The sequence below is a fragment of the Passer domesticus genome, chromosome 30 (assembly GCF_036417665.1).
Source record: "Passer domesticus isolate bPasDom1 chromosome 30, bPasDom1.hap1, whole genome shotgun sequence".
Lineage (NCBI taxonomy): Eukaryota > Metazoa > Chordata > Aves > Passeriformes > Passeridae > Passer > Passer domesticus.
The window spans coordinates 1,562,286-1,580,468 of NC_087503.1; the positions used below are offsets into that span (position 1 = coordinate 1,562,286).

The following is an 18,183-nucleotide window of genomic DNA, read 5'->3' on the forward strand; positions in this document are numbered from 1 at the left end:
TGCAGCTCTGCCTGCACAGGAGGGGCTTCACGCCTTGGAGCCCCGGCCCTGAGGGCAGAGGCTTGGCCGGGGGACAGGAGGCAGGGGGCTTGTTCAGAGGGAGGGGCTGCACTGCAGGGGATCCTCTGGACATCTCTAAACTCTCCCTGCCACAGCATTGCTGGGTTTTGTTTTCTCTCCTTCCCTGATCTTCTCTCTGCTTCCTGCAGATTTTCCTCCTGCAGGTGTTTCCCTGTGCCTGATCTCTCCCTGCCAGCACTCACAGACCCCAAATCTCTGTGCCCTCTCCTTGGCCTAGCAGAACCCTGCCTGTCTGCAGGGAACTGGCTGGGGGCAGGTTCTGTTTGCATCTTGGAGAAAGGACAGCTCAGACTGAGCCTGATGGGTCCAGCAATGGTGATGCTGCTGCTGTCCATGGACAGAGAGGCTGAAAGCACATTAGGGATCTACTGTGAACTTATTGATCACTAAAAGTAACAGTTCAGATGTCTCAGGCACTTGTCAAAATTAATAATCAACCTTTAATATTTATCCCCCTCCCTGCCATTCTCCAATACTAGGAAAATTAATACAAAGTCTTGGGAAATTTCTGCATTTTTATAAAAATCCTTGTCTTGGAAATATTCTGTGAGTAATCAGAACCCCTCAGCATGTCAGAGCTTTATGAGCATTTCACCTCCCCTGCCCCAGCAATACTCAGAGTTGTACTCACAGAGTCTGTAGGCATTGGGATGTTCCAGCTTTAGGAGATCAATCCAGGAGCTGCAGCTGCATTGTCCTGTAGCCAGAGGTTCCTGTGCCAAGGGCTGGCAGTGATTCTGCCCCAGGCACTTCTCAGCACCTTCCCAGCCCTGACTGATTGAAGCTCTCTGTGCCTCTGGGCTGTGCCCGGGCTGGCTGCAGGCATTGCCCCAGCCCTGCTGGGCTGGCAGAAGAGCTGCTCATCAAGAGAAATGTGCTTTTGAAGCTCTTCTTGCTTACCAGGAGCTGCCTCTGTGCCAGGAGCCCAGCCCAGCTCAGCAGCACAGACACAGCACCAGGACTTTAATGACCCTCTGGGGCTTTGTGCTCAGGCCCTGAACATCAGTCCCTGAGAGGCAGCTGAAGAAACCTCTCCAGAACTCCAAGGCAGAATCCAACTCCAAAGTTTCTAGGACTTTTAATGGGTACCACTGAGGGACACGACTGAGAAAGTGTCCCCAGGCCCCAGGCAGAGCAGAGAACTGCAGGCGGTGATGACAGGTGGGGACAAAGAGAAGCCAAGTCTTGGTGGCCTGGGGCACAGCATCAGGGTCTGTGCCAGCAAGGGCTGGGAGGAGACACCTTGTCCTGAGGCCCTGGGGCCTCCTGGCACAGCCCCAGCCAGGCTGGGCACTGTCAGCCCCTTGTCCTGCCCTCAGCATTCCCCCCTAGCCCACATCCCAGTGGCCTCAAGGATCTGCTGGAAGGAGTCCCTGGGGAGCCTTGCTCAGCAATGGCCCTGGGGGCTCCCAAATGCTCCCAGGAACTGCAGGTTTTTCAAAGGACTTCAGGTTTGGCTTTTGCCTTGGAGTCTCTGGGAGGTGTCTGCAATCATGGGCTCCAATTATCTGCTTTAATTAGTCCCTGGAGAGGCTTTGTCAGTAACAACACTCAGTGGGGCTCATTAATGCTTCAAGGTACTTCAGTTATTTGAAGGTACTTGGTGTTTCCCTTTTGATACAGACTCTGTGAGAGGTTTGTGCAATCACGGCCCCAATTATCTGCTTTAACGAGTCCCTTGAGAGCTTTGAATTAACACTCAGTGGGGCTCATTAATACTTTGAGATACTCAAGGTTTTTAAGGTACTTCGAATTTTGCTTTTCACACTGAGTCTTTGAGAAGTTTTTGTGCCATCCTGGCTTCCAATTCTCTCCTCCAAGGAGTCCATGAGGAGCCTGTGCTGGGGATGGACCTCAGTGGGCCCATTCATGCTTTGAGACACTTTGGGGTTTTCTTCTGACTTTGACTCCTGGACAGGCTTGTACAATCTCCTCTCAGATCCTGAGGTTCCAGGGCTCAGTTCTACATGCACCATGGGGCTTATTAGCATCAAGCAAGTCCTGACAAACCATGGCTCTGCCTTGATTTCCCTCTGGTCTAGTGCTGTTCATCAGGAAGTTTTCCTGATGGAGAAATATTTCAAAGATTTTCTAGTGAATATGTATTCTTATTTTCAAGGATGTCTTTTATTGCTGTTCTTATTACACAAGAGGTGATTGAAGCATTCTGTGACTGATATTGATCCAGGGACTCTCCTAAGGAGGTCTGGCTTGGTCAGAGAAGCTGTGCCTTGAGCTGTGACCCAGTGTCAACAACCTTGCTCCACATTCCCCATCCCCATCCTGTCTCTCCTCACTCACTTGGGATCTGCTTTGCTTGGAGGTCTGACTGCACACAGCCAAAGAAAGGTTTTGTCTTTTTAATTCTTTGAAGCAATCTAAAACTCTTGAGTTTCTCTGTTGGAAACATAGACCCTCCTCAAGTCTATGCCAAGCCCAAGGTGCCACCAAGGTGCCACCAAGGCCGCTGCAGGCCTGCCCTGGTCCGCTGTGAGGGTGGATCATCATCCCAACCTGCACTGGGCCATTGAAAAAGAAACCTTCTGCTTCATTTGATGCTGATTTCTGTTAGGGACCAAATATCCCCCTACCCCAGACACAATATTTTATAAAAAGTCCTTGTTGACCACACTGGAAACATATTTTTGGGCCCTGTAATTGTTGCTGGGGCCCCTTCAAGGGGAATGGCATGGCCACTAGGGCCTCTGCAACTCCTTGCCCAATGGCCTGGGCTTTTACGGCCGCTACGTGTTCTGCTGTCCTGAGGCAATTACAGCCTCAGTCATCTGCAGGAGTGTGGGTTCCATCTCTAGTGGAAGGGCACACAGCCCTTTCTTACATTCCAGGTTGGCATTGGCTACCCCCAATGAGTTTAGTAATTCATTTGGAGTCTTTTCATCCTGGACTTGATTCTCTAGTGCCTGTTTAAGGCAATCAATAAATTTCATACAGGGTTCGCTTGGTTCTTGTCTTATGTTTACATAGTCCAAACTGGGGCTGCTACCATCCGGTACCTGGATTAAAGCTTTCAAAGCCATCTCTTTTCTATCGTCCAATACTTCTCTGGGGATACCTGCTGCTTGATCATTGGGCAGGCTGTGTTGTCCTTCTCCAGCTAGATGGCTGATTGTCAATTGCGCTCTTGCCTCATTATTAGCATAGTCTGCTATTAATTGATTTAGTAAACACTTCCATCCCCCTTTCCCACAGGGTGTATTCTGTAGGTGATAAAAACATGGTCATAATATATTTTAAATCATGTGCTGTGAACATGGCCCTCATTAGGCCATTAAAACAAGGTGAGTCCTGCCTCTAGTCTTTAGCTGCCCTACACAGCTCCTTGATTTCCCTGTAAACTAATGGCTGATACCTGGGATTCTGCTCCCTTCTTTCATCATGTCCTGGGGCAATGAGGAGTTTCAAGACTATTTGCCAGTCTCCTTCCTTAACTGCTTCTTTCCAGATCCTTTCCCAGGGATCTTCTAGGATTAAGGGGAGAGGTGGCTCTGGGGAATCCAAAGTGTCTTCTGGGGAGGAAGAATAACTTGGAGCAGAAACACTTGGATTAGAAATAGTGTGACACTTTGGCTTAGTGTCCTTCACCATGGGGTTTATATTGTTGCTGGAGGGTGAGTAAAGGGCGCTGCCATTTTGTCATTTTCTGGAGCTGTGGCCCAGGGTGGAGGTGGAAAGAATGACAGTGGAGGTGTGACCTGCAGTCACAGGGGTGGAGTCTGGAGGTTCCTTCAGAGTGGAAGAGAAGGTTGTGGTAGCAGGAGGTGGAGGAGCGAAGATGGAGGGAGGATGGTCAGGCTCCCGAGCCACATTCGGGCTTCTTCCATCTTGGGTCTCCAGGGCACAATGCTCCAAGACAGCGTGGCCATTGCCATCTTGGACCATCATGGAAAGTCCAAGAAAGGCAGGTTTCAGGGGAGTGCCTGGTTTAGGAGTGACTGATGGATCAAGTTTTCAACACACAGCTTGCTGGTGAAGGGTCTCAAGGATGGTGTAGAAGAAGGGGAGCATGCAGGTTGCAGTGGGGTCCCTTTTGATTGAAAGGTTGTACAATTTAAATCCCACAGAGTCACAATATACAGTGGTATGGATTTCGTCAGCAATTTCCCAGTGTCTGGAAAATTTTGAATGATCCACCTCACAATTGATTTTAATTTGTTCTTTGAAAATATTTTGTCATGATCAGTGAGAATTAACTTGAAGTGTCCATATAAGCTGCTTTCTACTTTGGACAACTGACCACCCATTTTTCTCCCTCTCCTTGGGGGGGAACAGCCACTGGAACGCCCCAAATCAATTATGGGATGTGGATCCGTATTTTAAAAACACGGTGGCAAAATGGATAATAAATGTCCTGCATTTTCCCAAACCCACCTGCAATCCTCCACAGGAGGAAACCGTCATCATCCCCACCCATGCTGGCTCAGGTCCCTCAAAGTGATGGGAAATCCACTGGGCCAGGCACAATCCACAATCCCGGGGAGCTCTGGCCTATCTCTCAGCTAACCCCAGCTGACGCAACTGAATGTCAGGGTCCCTGCTCAGGGGCTAGATGTCCCAGTGAGGGTGGCTGCGACAAAACTCTCTGGTTCCCTGACTTAAGAGTGAAGTTGGTGAAAATGAAAAGGAGCGGGTTCAATGGAGTTGCCCAAAAAGAACTCCAATAATGGGGTGAAAAACAAAAAACATGGAGAAGTCAAGCCCAGTATGAGGGGAAGATCCAAAGACCTGAGACAAAGCAACAATACATACACTTGGGGGTGGAACACTCTAGAACAGTACCCATATAGGGGAAACAAGTAAGCAGTAGGGAAGCAGAACTTGGACAACTTAGCATAACAACACTAAAGACTTATGGGAGAATTCCCAAGCTCATCCTAAGTTAAACGAATGACTCCCAGGACTTGAAACTCATTCCTGGTTCTTCCAGGACAAAATCTGGCTGACTCTGTGTTACAGCCGGGCTAACTCCCACACTGCTGCTTTGCACTGGCCCCTGGGGACCATGGGGCCCAACAGAGCCACAGTGATGTCCTTGGTTCCACAAGGCTCCAGAGTGTCACAATGGTCCCTTGGACCCATGGTGCTCTGCAGTGTCACAATGGCCCCTCCATTTCAGAATGCCACAAAGTGTCACATTGGACTTCATAAGAAGGAAACCACAGAACCCCCATGTTTCAGGAGCTGATGAATGGCAGCCACCAGAGGCCAAGGCAAGCCTGACCTGTCTGTCCTGGCAGGTTTGTCTGGGAGCAACCCTTAGATATTCAAAATTATGAATGTGGAATCCTAATGTCAGACATTTGTGCCCGGAGGAGGATGATGTTTTTCCACAAAAAGAATAGCATAGAGCCCTTTCCAGTGACTGGAAAACAGGTCAGTACTGGCACTCAGGAGTTAAAGACCAGCCAGACCTGTCTGTCCTGGTAGCTTTTCTCTGGCAGCAATCCTTGGATACACAGAAATTTGGAGGTGGAATCCTAATTTTGGCCATGGATACCTGGAAAAGATGGACAGTTCTTTTCCATACAAGGGAAAGCCCAGAGCCCCAGTGTTTCAGGGTCAGATGGGAGTGGCCTTCCACATTCCAAGGTCAGCCAGACCTGTCAGGTGACTCCTGGGAGGCCAAGGCAGACAGACCTATTTTGTGTTCTCTTGGGCCCTGCAGTGTCATAGCGGCTCTGTGCTTCCGTAAAGTCTTGCAACATCACAGTGGTTCTCTTGCTTCCATGATGTCCTGTGGCATCATAATGGCCCCTTGGTTACACAAGTGCTTAAGGATCTTAATGGTCTCCATGGTTCGAAAAGGCCCCCCAGTGTCATAATGGTCTTTGTGTTCCATGAAGCCCTGCTGTGTCACCATGGCCCCTTGGTTCTGTTGGGGCCCAGTAATGCAACAACGATTCCACAGCTTCCCACAGTGTCACAATGACCCCTTCCCTCCTTGAGGCCCTGCAGGGTCACAATGGCTCTTCGGTTCTGTGGGGACGCAGAGTGTCACAATGATTCCATGGGGCCTTGCAGTGCCACAATGGTCTCCATGGATCCATGGTGCCCCACAGGATCACAACGGCCCTTTGGCTCCATGAGGCCCTGAAATGCAACAATGGCCTCTTGGTTCCACAAAGCCCTGCTGCTTCACACTGGCCCCTTGGGACCATGTGGCTCAACAGAACCACAGTGATGTCCTTGGTTCCGTGAGGCTCCAGAGTGTCCCAATGGTCCCTTGGATCCATGGTGCTCTGCAGTGTCACAATGCCCCTGCATTTCACAAGACCCTACAGTGTCAGAATAATCCCCTTGGTTCCTCAAGACCCCACAGTGTCACAATGATCCCCTTGGTTCCACAAGTTCCTACAGTGTAACAATGCCCTTTGGCTCCACAACACCCCACAGTGTCTCAGTGGTCTCCACAGGAAGAAAACAGCCGAGCCCCAGGGGCAGATGAGAAGCAGTCACCAGAGGCCAAGGCTAGCCAGACTTGACTGTATAGGCAGATTTTTTCTGGGAGAAAGCCTCGGACATAGGGAATTTTAGAGGTGGAATCCTAATTGAAGCCATGGGAGCCTAGACAAGAAAGATAGTTCTTTTCCACAGGGAGGAAAGCACGGAGACCCAGTACTTCACAGTCAGATGGGAAATGGCCCTTGACATGTCAAATTCAGTGGGACCTGTCAGACAGGCCCCAGGAGGCCAAAGCAGGCAGACCTGTTCCATGTTCCGCTGATATCATGGGTCCCCACACCATCACAATGGTCTCCTTGATTCCATGAAGTCTGGCAATGTCACAATGGCTTCTTGCTTTCATGAGCCCCAACAGAGTCACAGTGGTCCCTTGGCTCCTTGCGGCCCTGCTGTGCCACAATGGCTCCTTGTTTCTATGGGCCCCACAGTTTGATCGTTGACCCTTGCTTCCACAGGGCCCTGAACTGCACAATGGTTTCCTTGATTCCATGAAGTTCCACAGTCCCACCACAGTTTCCCTGGACCCGCATTGTCACAGTGACCCTTGGTTCCATGAGGTTCCAGAGTGTCACCGTGGTCGCTGTCAGAGGCTGGATGAGATCGATGTCCCGAGACACCTCAGGATGCTCGGAATGCCCGTGTGGGGCCAGGGCCGGGTCAGGCCTTGGTTTATGGTGGGACAGAGCCCTGGCCCCAGCCCTGGCAGAGCTGTCAATCACACAGCAGGGGCGGTGCTATCCCAGCTGTGATTGGCAGCAGAGCAGATGTTGATGGGACAGGAGCCCTGCGGGGCTGGCAGGGACCTGCAGCTTGCAAGGTGCTCTGCTCTCCCTCAGGTGCTCTCAGAGAGATCCAATCCCAGCTGGGCACTTCAGGGCATAAGTGGCACTGCCTGTTCATGGGCACACAGCTGATGTCTGCCTGGAAAGGGGCACAGGTTTTAATACCTGTTATTTTCATAATATACCAGAAAATATTTTTTATCTGGATTACTTGAGTACTTATAAAAAATGGCAAAGTTTTCCCACCAGGACCAGGAGTTTCCTGGATCTCATGGATTCTTCTACTGATGGCAGGAGAAAAAATACTGATCTTCCCCTCTACATTTGCCAGCAACATTCAGTCTAGTATTTCACAGCCCTCTTCCTTCAGGTGTTTCCGGCTGTCCTGGTTAAATGGCCGTGTCTAAGGACATCTCTTCATTTAGAGCAGCTGGATCTTTGCCCTTCCCCTTGCTCCCAGATTTCCTCCTGCAGCTTTTCTCTGGTCATTCCAATGTGTCTCCCTTGACTGGCTTCATGCTTTGAGCATCAGGGAGTTGCCCAAATTTTCAAAACTTTAAATACCTTCTTAGTCAGCATCTTAGTTGAATTTTTATATTTTATATCACCTCTTCCTAAGTCATTGTCTAAAATCCTTCTCATATGGCAATCCCTTGTGGATGGTGGACATGTCAGATGTTGCTGTCACAAGGAGCTCAGGGAAGGGTTTTCATGTTTATAAAATTTATTAAATTTTAACATGTTCACATTTTTTCTGCTGGCCATGAAGAGAAACCCTTCTGTGCCTCAGAGTCTCACCAGTTCCTGGACCCTCAAAGGACACAAACCTGATCAGTTGTAGTTCCCACTCCAGGGGCTGCACTTGGACCTCCCTCCATAGCCAGAGCAGAGCTCCCTTGTCCCAGAAAGTGCCTGGCAAAGGAGGGATGAAGGAAACAGGACAGGCTGTGGGGATCAGGGGCAGGGCACTGCCAGGGAGAAGAATGACTTTTGCATTTGATGGAGCCGTGCCTTCCCTTGCCTTTGTTGGCTGACAATCAATGAACATCCCTCTGTGTCTCGAGCAGCTCCTTCTCCAAGGAAAGCAGGTGGGAGTTGGAGCCAAGGAGCTGAAAGCTGCAGTTGCAGCCTGGGCTGGAGGGAGCTGAGATTTGAACAAGGCTGCTCTGAGTGCCAGGGCTTGGATGGGGGAAATGGTGGGGTGGGGGTAGGGACAGAGTCTGATTGATTGTCAGCCATGAAGGGTCTTGATTTTCATATCTATTCAGACTGCATGAGGAGGTACTTGGATTCAATATCAGTTGGAGATTGCACATATCAGTGTATTATTGGGAAAAAAAACCAAACCACTAATAGGATCTAAAAAACATTTTCTCCTTGTCTTTTAAAAGAGAATATATTCAGTTCAAATACACTACTGAAATCTGTATAATTAACCACAAAATATTTGAAAACATTAATCAAATTATTCGCAGAGGCTTGGCTTGTTAAGGTGTTCTGAATGTTAATGAGCCCTGGGACACTGAATTCCTGCACTGAAGAGCTGCAGGCTGAACAAGCCTCTGGAGCAGTGAAATCCAGCAGCAGCCTCCAAGTTGCTGAGGATGTCAGCAGCCCCCACTGAGGCCATCCCTGCCCAGAGACCGTGGGGGAATGGGCAGACAAGGAGAGCGTCCCTGGGGCTGGGCCAGCAGAACTCAGAGGCACCGGCGGCTCCAGCTGGGCAATGGAGTGTGGAATGTGGCTGGGCAAGCCCTGCCTGGGCTGTGCCAAGCAGGACAGACAAGCCCTGACTCTCATCCACTAAAAAACTCTCTCATGGAGACATTTAAAAGGAATTGCAATTGTTTGTGTACTCTGATTTAGACTCCCCGGAGAAATACCAATAAGAGATCCTCAGAAGCTCAAAACAACAAAACAGCCTTTACTGGCAAACACAGAAAATCTGAGAAACTTCAGCAAAAGGTTTAATATGATATTTAATCAACAAAAAACCCACTTCTTAACACAATAACGTGGCCCATTCAAATTCAGAATCTGTAAGCCTGTTCAATTTAATTAAACTCAAAATTTGCAAGGGGGATGGAATTAGAAGAAGATACAGAAAGAAAGACAAAAAACCATTTAGAAACACACACACACACACAACTATTAACTCCTGGATTCCAGCAGCGTTCAGATGGAAATTCCAAGAGGAGGTAGGGTCAAGATGTGTGCTTGCCTTGTGGTCAGCCTTCAATACCCCTTGGTCTTCCTGAGCCCTTCCCCAGGTGGGACTTGGGCTCAATTGGTCACTCAGGAGCTGGGCTGGGGCTCCAGAGGTGGCTGTGGAGCATTGCCTGTGCTGTGCCAGGGACTGGCAGCCACTGCTGGGCTGGGATAGAGGCTATGGGGGAACTGGGGTTCCAGGGCAGGGCAGTGCTGGGGTTCCAGGGCAGGGAAAGGCTGGACCTGCCTCTCCCTGTTTCACACATGAAATGTTTCCAGCCAACAATCTCCTCCAGTCCGCCACACTAAGGCAATGTTGGATGTGAAATTCCAATTCTGGCTGTGGGCACCTGGATGTCAAGGACAGTTCTTTTCCATAGGAAGAAAAGCACAGAGCCCCAGTGTTTGGAAGGCAGGTGAGAGCCTCACTAGGCCAAGGCCAGCCAGACTTGTCAGGAATGTCAGCTTTTGTCTGGGAGCAGTCTTTGGATGTAGGGAATTTTGGAGGTGGAAGCCCAATCTCAGCCAGGGGCGCCTGGAGAAGCTGGACAGTTCTTTCCATAAGAAAGAAAGCATGGAGCTTTGCCCAGTGTTTTGGGGACAGATAGGAGGTGACATTCATTAAACCACTGTCAGCCAGTCTCATCCTGACAATACTCCTATGCGAATAATCCCTGCATATAAGGAAATTTGGAAGTGAAATCCCAATTCTGGCCATGGGTGCCTGCAGGTGAAGGACAGTTCTTTTCCATATGAAAGAAAGCATGAAGCACCAGTGTTTCAGCAGCAGATGAAAAGAGACCCTCCACATGCAATGCTCAGTTGGACCAGCCAGGCAGTCCACAGGAAGCCAAACCAGCCAGAACTGTTCCGTGTTGCTGTGGTTTTAAGAGGCCCTGCGTTATCACTATGGTCCCCTTGGTTCCATGGGGCCTGACAGTGTCCTAACGGTGCTTTGATTTTATGGGTCCAGCAGTGTCGCAATGGTGCTTTGGTTCAATGGGGTCCCAAAAAATCACAGTGGCTCCTAGGCTGCAAGAGGCCCCTGCAGTGTCACAATGGTCTACTTTGGCTCCATAATGTTACAGTGGACTACTGATGACACAAGGCCTTACAATGTCACAATGGCCCCTAGGTTGCATGCAGCCCTGCAGTGTCCCAATGGTCTCCTTTGGTTCTCCAGTGTCACAATTGACCAATGATGACACGAGGCCCCACAATGTCACAATGGGCATTTGGTTCCATGAGCCCTGCAGTGTCACAAAGGCCTCTTAGGTCATGAGGCCCCACAGTGTCACAATGGTTCCTTGGTCTCACAGGGCCCCACAGTGTCACAATGGCCCCTTGCTTCCATGGGCCCGGTGCTGCTGCATTCCCCCCTCCCCTTCTCAGGCCGCCCTGCCAGCTCAGAAATGCTCCTTGGGCCTCAGCCTTGGCCAACAGCCCCTGGGCTCAGCTCCTCTGCAGCTCAGCACAAACACTGTCTGCTCCAGGCACTGCTGCTGCCCAAACAGCTCCTGGTTTCTGGAGGAGCAGCCCTGGGAACTGGTTTTGTTCCCTCAGTGACACAACATCCCTGTTCTCACAGTGCCAAAGAAAGCAGTTGATGCCAAGTGTGGCCAGGATGAACCATTGCTGTGACTGCAGCCCCTCTCTTGGGGCCCAACAAACAGCGCTGCAAAAGGAGCCCCTTGGAGCTCTCCTGGGCCAGCGACTCCCTCTGAGTGGGGCCTCTCCTAGCTGGGAACTCTCCCGTTTGCTGCACTCGGGGATCCTGAACAACGAGGGAGCCTGGGCCGATCCCCCCACTCCTCCAGGCTCAACCCTTCACCCGCTGGGGAGATGCCAAAGCATCCACAGGGACTATTTCCTGCCCTCAGGGGAATTTCTCACAGGTGCCTTGCACTGACTCTTTGTGTCTGTGTGCACACAGGAGTGCCTGTGCTGGGGAAATGTGGCAGAAATGCTGCTCTCGGAGGGGTTGGAGTGCCTTGGACAGCTGAGTCAAGTCAGGCCTGTAAGTGAGGTTAAGTCATGAGGTCTAAGCTAAGGTAAATTCTGCTAACAGTTGTTCTTTTGCTAAGTTGTTAAGTTTAATATAAGTTACAAGCTAAGTTAAATATTCTTAAGTGTTATTCCTCTTTTAAACTGCTAAGTCATAGGTTTTAAGTTAGGTTAAATACTGCTAAGGCTGTTCTTTTGCTAAATTGTGAAGTTGAAGGTATCAGTTAAGGTTAAGGTGTAAGTCAAGTCTGATTTAGTTTGAGTTCTGTTACACTTTTAGGCTCTATTCCTTTTATCCTTGCCTTCACTGTCCTTGCGTCACACACACACACAAGGATAGTTCTCGGTTCATTTCTGGTTTGATTGCCTGGATTTTGTTTGGTTTTGTTGTTGCATTTTTTCCTTGCTGTGCCTGAAATATCCAGTCAGGAGCAGAGTGACTCTTGCCAAGGAACTTTGTGGTGCTGTCCCTTAATATTAAATCTGGTTGTTGCTGATCCCTTGCTGGGGATTTTTTCAGCGCTCTAAAGCCCTCGTTCAGAACAGGGTGAAGGAGCCCTGGCTCAGGCTCTGGCCCTGGGGGACACGGGGACGCTGCCGAGGGGTCCCTGTCCCCCTGTCCCACCCCCAGGGCCCCGGCCCCCCGTCCCCATGTCAGGCTCTGGGGTCGATCTCGTGGAACATCCTCTGGGGGAGGCTGCGGCTCCGGGGGCAGGGGGACCCGGGGGGACAGGGGACCCCGCTCTGCACGAGCAGGGTTGGACTGCTCTGGGGGAACTTTGAGGGGGGCTGGGGCAGAGTGACCTCCCCAGCGACCTCACACAGCCCCTGTGATGTCACTGCCAATCTGTGATGTCACACAGTCCCTGTGATGATACACAGCCCATTTGCGATGTCACAACCCACATTATTATGTCACAGGTTAATGTTATGATATTACACAACCTACCCTGGGATGTCACACAGCCATTCTATGATGTCACACAGATACCTGTGATGGCCGAATATATTCTCTGATGTCCAGCCTATGATGTCACAGAGCCTACTCTGTGATGTCACAGGCAACTCTGTGATGACACACAGCCTGCTCTGTGATTTCACAAAGCCCCTTCATGATATCACAGGGCCAGGGCTGGGATATCAGTCTGTGATATAAAGCTGCTCTGTGATATCACAGAAGATTTGGTGATGTCACAAAGTCACCCTGTGATGTCACAGTCTGTTCTGTGATGTCACACCTGGCTCTATGATGTTACTCAGTCACGCAGTGATGTCACAACCCATTCTCTGATGTCACAGAGCCACCCTCCATGATGGCAGACTGCTTCATGGTCTCACATCCTGCTCTGTGATATCACTGACAGTTCTGTGATGTCACAGCCCCCTCAGTGATGTCACTAAACCCTCTCTGTGATGTCATACTGACACTCTGTAATGTCACAGCACACAATTTGACCTTACAGCCTGCTCTATGATGCCATACAGCCATGCCATGATGTCACAGCCTGCTCTGTGATGACACACAGTCCCCTCTATGATGCTCTAGCTGCTCAATGACCTCACACAACAAACTCTGTGATGTCATAGCCCAACCTATGACCTCACTCAGCCCACTCTGTCCTGTCACACAGCCCCTTGCTGACTTCACAGCTGCTCTGTGCCTCCATGACACAGCCATAGAGGTGCCGCTGTGACACAGCCCCCTCTGGGACATCCCCCAGCCCCTGCCAGTGCTGAGGCCCTGTCAGCTCTGTCTGTGCCCTGCTGCTGTCCCTGAGCTGCCCTGGCAGTGCCCCAGCCCTGCTGGGCTGTGCACAGGAGCTGCTCCTGGCCACAGCTGTCTCTCTGCAGCGCTGCTCTTGCCAGGAGCTGCCTCTGGGCCAGGAGCCCGGCCCAGCTCAGCAGCACAGACACAGCAGCAGGACTTGAATGACCCTCTGGGGCTTTGGTGCTCTTTGCATCAGACTGAGTCCCTCGGAGTGTGCTCAAAAAGCTTCTCAAGAACTCCAAGTTAAGCTGAAACATAGACATTTCTTGTAGTTTAAATGGGTTCCACTCAAGGACACAATTCATGTCAAAGCGTCCCTAGGTTCCAGGAAGAGCAGAACACTGCAGGCAGTGATGACAGCTGGGGACAAACAAGGCAAAGGTGTCTCTGGTGCTGAGCACACCTGGATGTGTTTCAGGAATGCAAAGGGCCAAGGCCTGAGCCCCAGCCCCTGGCCAGGCAGATCCTGTCCCTCCCTCATTGCTCAGGGCTCTTCCCGGGATGAGCACTGGGATGTGGGGATGTGCAGTGCCAAGGGCAGGACCATGGGGCGGCCCCTGCCAGGCTGCTGAGCAGGGACAAGGAGGCAATGAGGCCCCAGGGCTGCCAGGGTCACTTGTCCCCTCGTGGCCTCAGGCCCAGGGCCAGCAGCCATGGCCAAAGTGCTGCCCAAGTTGGCTCTGTCAGGGCCTTGCAGCTGCTGCACATCCCTGTGCCCTGTGCAGCCCAGGCTATCCTACGGTGTCCCTGCCCTGCGTCTCTGTCCCTGCAGGCTGTCGTCATCCCCCGGCTGCCCCACCTGGCTGGCCCCTTCCTTTGCTGACAGCTCTGCCCCTGCCTGCCTCTGCCTGCCCACACAAAGCCTTGGGCTGCTCCAGGCGCCTTCTGGGGGATGTGCTGCACCACAGCCCTGCCCTGGGAGGGAAACTCCTTTCTCCTGCTGTCCAGTCTGCGCCTCCCCAGCTGCCCTTAGCACAATTATTTCTTCTTCAGGCTCATTCCCACAATAAAGAAAAGCTCCACACTCTGTGAAACCACCCTTTACTCCCTCCCGGACTGTTCCTGTTCTGTCCTCAGTCTCCACGCCAGTGAGCCCAGAGCCTACAGCCTCCTCCCGCTGGTTATGTGATGAAGCCTCCAAACCCCATCTTGGGAGATTTTTGGGTCCTCACCAAGGTCTGTGAATACACAAAAAAATGGTCAAAGTTATTTTCTCCCAAATCTTGCGGTGACAGAAGAAGGGTCAATATCTCTGAAATGACTGAGGGTGGATTTACATTTGTTAGAAGGAGGAAATATTTTACAGTTATGAGAATGGCACAAAACTGGAACTGTTCTTCCACAGAACTGGATTCCCCATCTCAGGAATTATTCAAGAGCAGGAGCCTTGTGCAACCTGACCCTCTCATCCCCAAGGACAGAATTCCTGTTGTGTGGGTTCTCTGCTGTGCTGGGTGCCCTCACAACGCTTCTGGCCAGAATGTCTGCTGAGGGCAGCCAGGCTGCTGCAGGGGCAGTGACCTCACAGCCATCACCATGGCAGCCCTGTGCCCTGGGCCCGGCTCTGCCCTTTCCTCTGCCCCTGCCTTGTCTCTGCTGGCATGAAGAGTTTTCTCATTCATATCTTGTCCCCAAAGTGCTGGGGCCAATGGCTTCCCAGGCAGGCTCCTGGAGCAGAAGTGGCTTTTCAGAGCCCAGGCAGAAATGAGCCCTGAGGCAGCAGCTCTGCAGTGCTGGCCACCAGGCCGGGCTGCCAAGGGAGGCTTCTGGCCATGCCCTGCAAGCAGCTGCTGCTGCCAAGGTGCCTTTGGTGCCTCAGGCTCTGCCTGGCACAGCTCCCAGCACGCCACTCTGCCCTTGTGCCCGAGCCCTTCCCTGTGCTGGGGCTGGCCTGGGGCTTTTCCTGCAGCGGGACCTGCCCTGCTCCTGGCACAGGAAAGGCAGTTCCTGCTGGAGCAGGAGGGTCTGTATGCAATGGGCTCCAACAACTCCAGCCAGGCCCTGTTGACTTCAAAATTGCTTCCTAGAGCAGAATATTCTAATAATTGTTATAGTTCCTATACTGTGGAGTAAATAACTTCTTTTTAAATTTACTCTGTGGTATAAATAAGCCATTGTGTCTAATGATGATCAGAATCAATCAGAGCTGTATTTATATAAATATATGTGGTATTCCATCATTAATCCTGTGGGACAAATTGCGTTAAAGTTCAATTTCACCTGTCCAATCTTTTACAACTTTTGGCACAGTCTGGGGCTGGGATTGGATCCAGCTGCTCCCAGTCTCCTGTATTAAAAGGAATTTTAGAAGACTAGGGGCCCTGCAGGGGTATGAGGATCCACGGTGGGTGGGTGTTGGGTGTCATTTCTCCATGTCATGACTCAACAGGGATTTCTCTAATAAAGAAATAAAGCTTTTGCCTGAAGCTCCCACTGTGACCATGACTGGAGCCCCTATGAGTGTCTGGGACATCCCGGCTCCTTGGCAGCCTGGGGACTCCTGGGATGTCACCGTGAAGCCCCTGTGAGTGCCTGCGACAGATCGGTGCTTTTGCAGCCCAAGGTGCCCTGGGATGTCACCATGGAATGGCTGGGACTGCCTCTGACCACACGGCTCTTTATCATCCCCAGAAACCCCTGGGAGGTGTCCATGGAGCCCCTGTCTCTGCCTGTGACCTTCCAGCTCTTGAACAGCCTGGAGACTCTTGGAAAGTCCCCATGGAACCCCTGTGACAAATCTGATCCTTAGCGGGCAACCATCACCAGCCCCATTCCTCGGTCAGTTTTCATGGCAACCATCACCAGGCCCCTGTTCCCCCAGATGCACAGAATTGGCTGAGCTGGGAGGGACCCATCAGGATCCTGGAGTCCAACTGCTGGCCCTGCACAGGACACCCCAACAATGCCAGCCTGGGCCTGGCAGTGCTGGCCAAACGCTGCTGGAGCTCAGAGGGCCCTGGAGCTGGGAGCCTTCCCTGGGGAGCCTGGGCACTGCCCCAGCAGCCTCTGGGGAAAAACCTTTTCCTGAGATCCAACCTCAGCCTGCCCCGACTCAGCTGCAGCTGTTCCCTCCAGTCCTGTCCCTGGGCACCAGAGGGAAGAGGTTCCCACAGCCCCAGCCAGGAACCCGCTCCCAAGGCTGTTGCCACGGCCACCAGGGCAGGGACCTGCTGGGATGCTCATTTTCCATGGGCCAGGGTTCAGGAATGGGATTCCCCAATTTCCTGCTTCTGCTAAAACTGTGCTGCTGCTTGCTGCCCTCCCACCTCCCATGGAAAGCACAAAAGGCAAAGATCCCAGGCTGGGAAAACAACAATTTACTGGGAAAAGCAATGTGATTACATCGGGGCACAAAGCCCTTACGTTGCAGTCACGCCTCTCGCAGGGCTCCCCTTACCGGTGACTCCGCAGGTGTCTGGTGTAGTTAGAGCTGTCTGAGAAGCTCTTCCCACACTGGGGACACTCGTAGGGCCTCTCCCCAGTGTGGATGCGCCGGTGGGTGACGAGGTGGGAGTTTTGCTTGAAGTCCTTGCCACAGTCAGGGCAGCAGAAGGGCCTCTCATCTGTGTGAATTCGCTCATGCAAAAGGAGATGGGACCTGGCGTAAAATCTCTTCCCACATGTGGGGCAGTCATAGGGAAGCTCTCCAGTGTAGATGCGCTGATGGCTGAGGAGATTAGAGTTGGTGTGAAACTTCTTCTGGCACTCAGGACACTCATAGGGCCTCTCCCCAGTGTGGATGCGTTGGTGGTTCATGAGGTGAGACCTCCGGCTGAAGCCCTTCCCACATTCCCCACACTCGTAGGGCCATTCCCCAGTGTGGATCATCTGGTGGCGGATCAGGGTGCTGCTCTGCCTGAAGCTCTTCCCACACTCCAAGCACTTGTAGGGCTGCTCCCCATCATGAAGCTTCTCACAGACCACCAGCTCTGAGCTCTGGCTGAAGCTCTGTCCACCTTCCTGGCCCAGGGTGGGTCTTTCCTCCTCAGAGCACCCTGGGCTGGATTTGAAGCCCCTCATCCTGAAGGATCTCGGGGAAATATCCTTCTTGTTAAATTCATGTGCAGTAGAGCTGCTCAACACAGCCTCTTCCACGAGTTTCTGCCGTGGGGATTTGTCCTCCCTGGTCTCCATCCTCAGCTCCTTGTCTGCGGAAGGCAGGGCAAGGGGAGGATGGGATTTGCCTCCATGCCACAGGGAAGGGGAAGGAGATCCCCCATGAGTATCCCCGGCAGGACGGCATTGGCAGCAGGGTTGTCCTGCAGCTGGGGGCCATGCTGGGCTGGGAGTTGGAGCAGAAGAGAGGGGGAAAGGGGCACTGACTTCCTCCTCACCTACCTGGTGGTCCCAGGGAATCTTCCTCTTCCTCACAGCTTCCTCCTCCATCGGGTGATGGTTTTGGGATTGGAAATTCTGTTTTGGGATGAAAACAAGAGATGAGTACATTGAGTTTTGTAGTGGTTTGAGGGCAAACCAGGGGGAGAATCTAAGACAGAATTACAATTTAATAAGAAAATTAAGATCAGGGCAATGATACAGAAACACTGCCTTAAACTGACACAGTCAGGATGTAACCTGACACCCTGTTGCTCAGGGTGGTGGCAGCAGTCCCAATAAATGGTGGCTGCTGTTCTGTTGCAGTGATGAATGTGATTCTGTCAAAGCAGTGATCCTGTAGTAGGGTCTGGTCTTCCTCTGAAGGTCCAGTGGTGCTTATGGAGCTCTTGTCCTCTGGGAATCCAGTAGCCAAGGTGCTCCTGGGGCTGTAAGCCTCAGTTTATATCCAGGTAGGAATGCTTGGCTCCTCCCCCTGGGCGGAGCATCCCACAATGGGATGATGTAATTCTATCAGTCCTGCAG

At 51.7% G+C, this 18,183-nt stretch overlaps 1 pseudogene; it reads left to right on the forward strand.

Annotated features, from left to right (window-relative positions):
- The window catches only part of LOC135287561 (zinc finger protein 345-like), a 737,501-nt pseudogene that overhangs the window by 14,214 nt on the left and 705,104 nt on the right, over positions 1 to 18,183 (forward strand).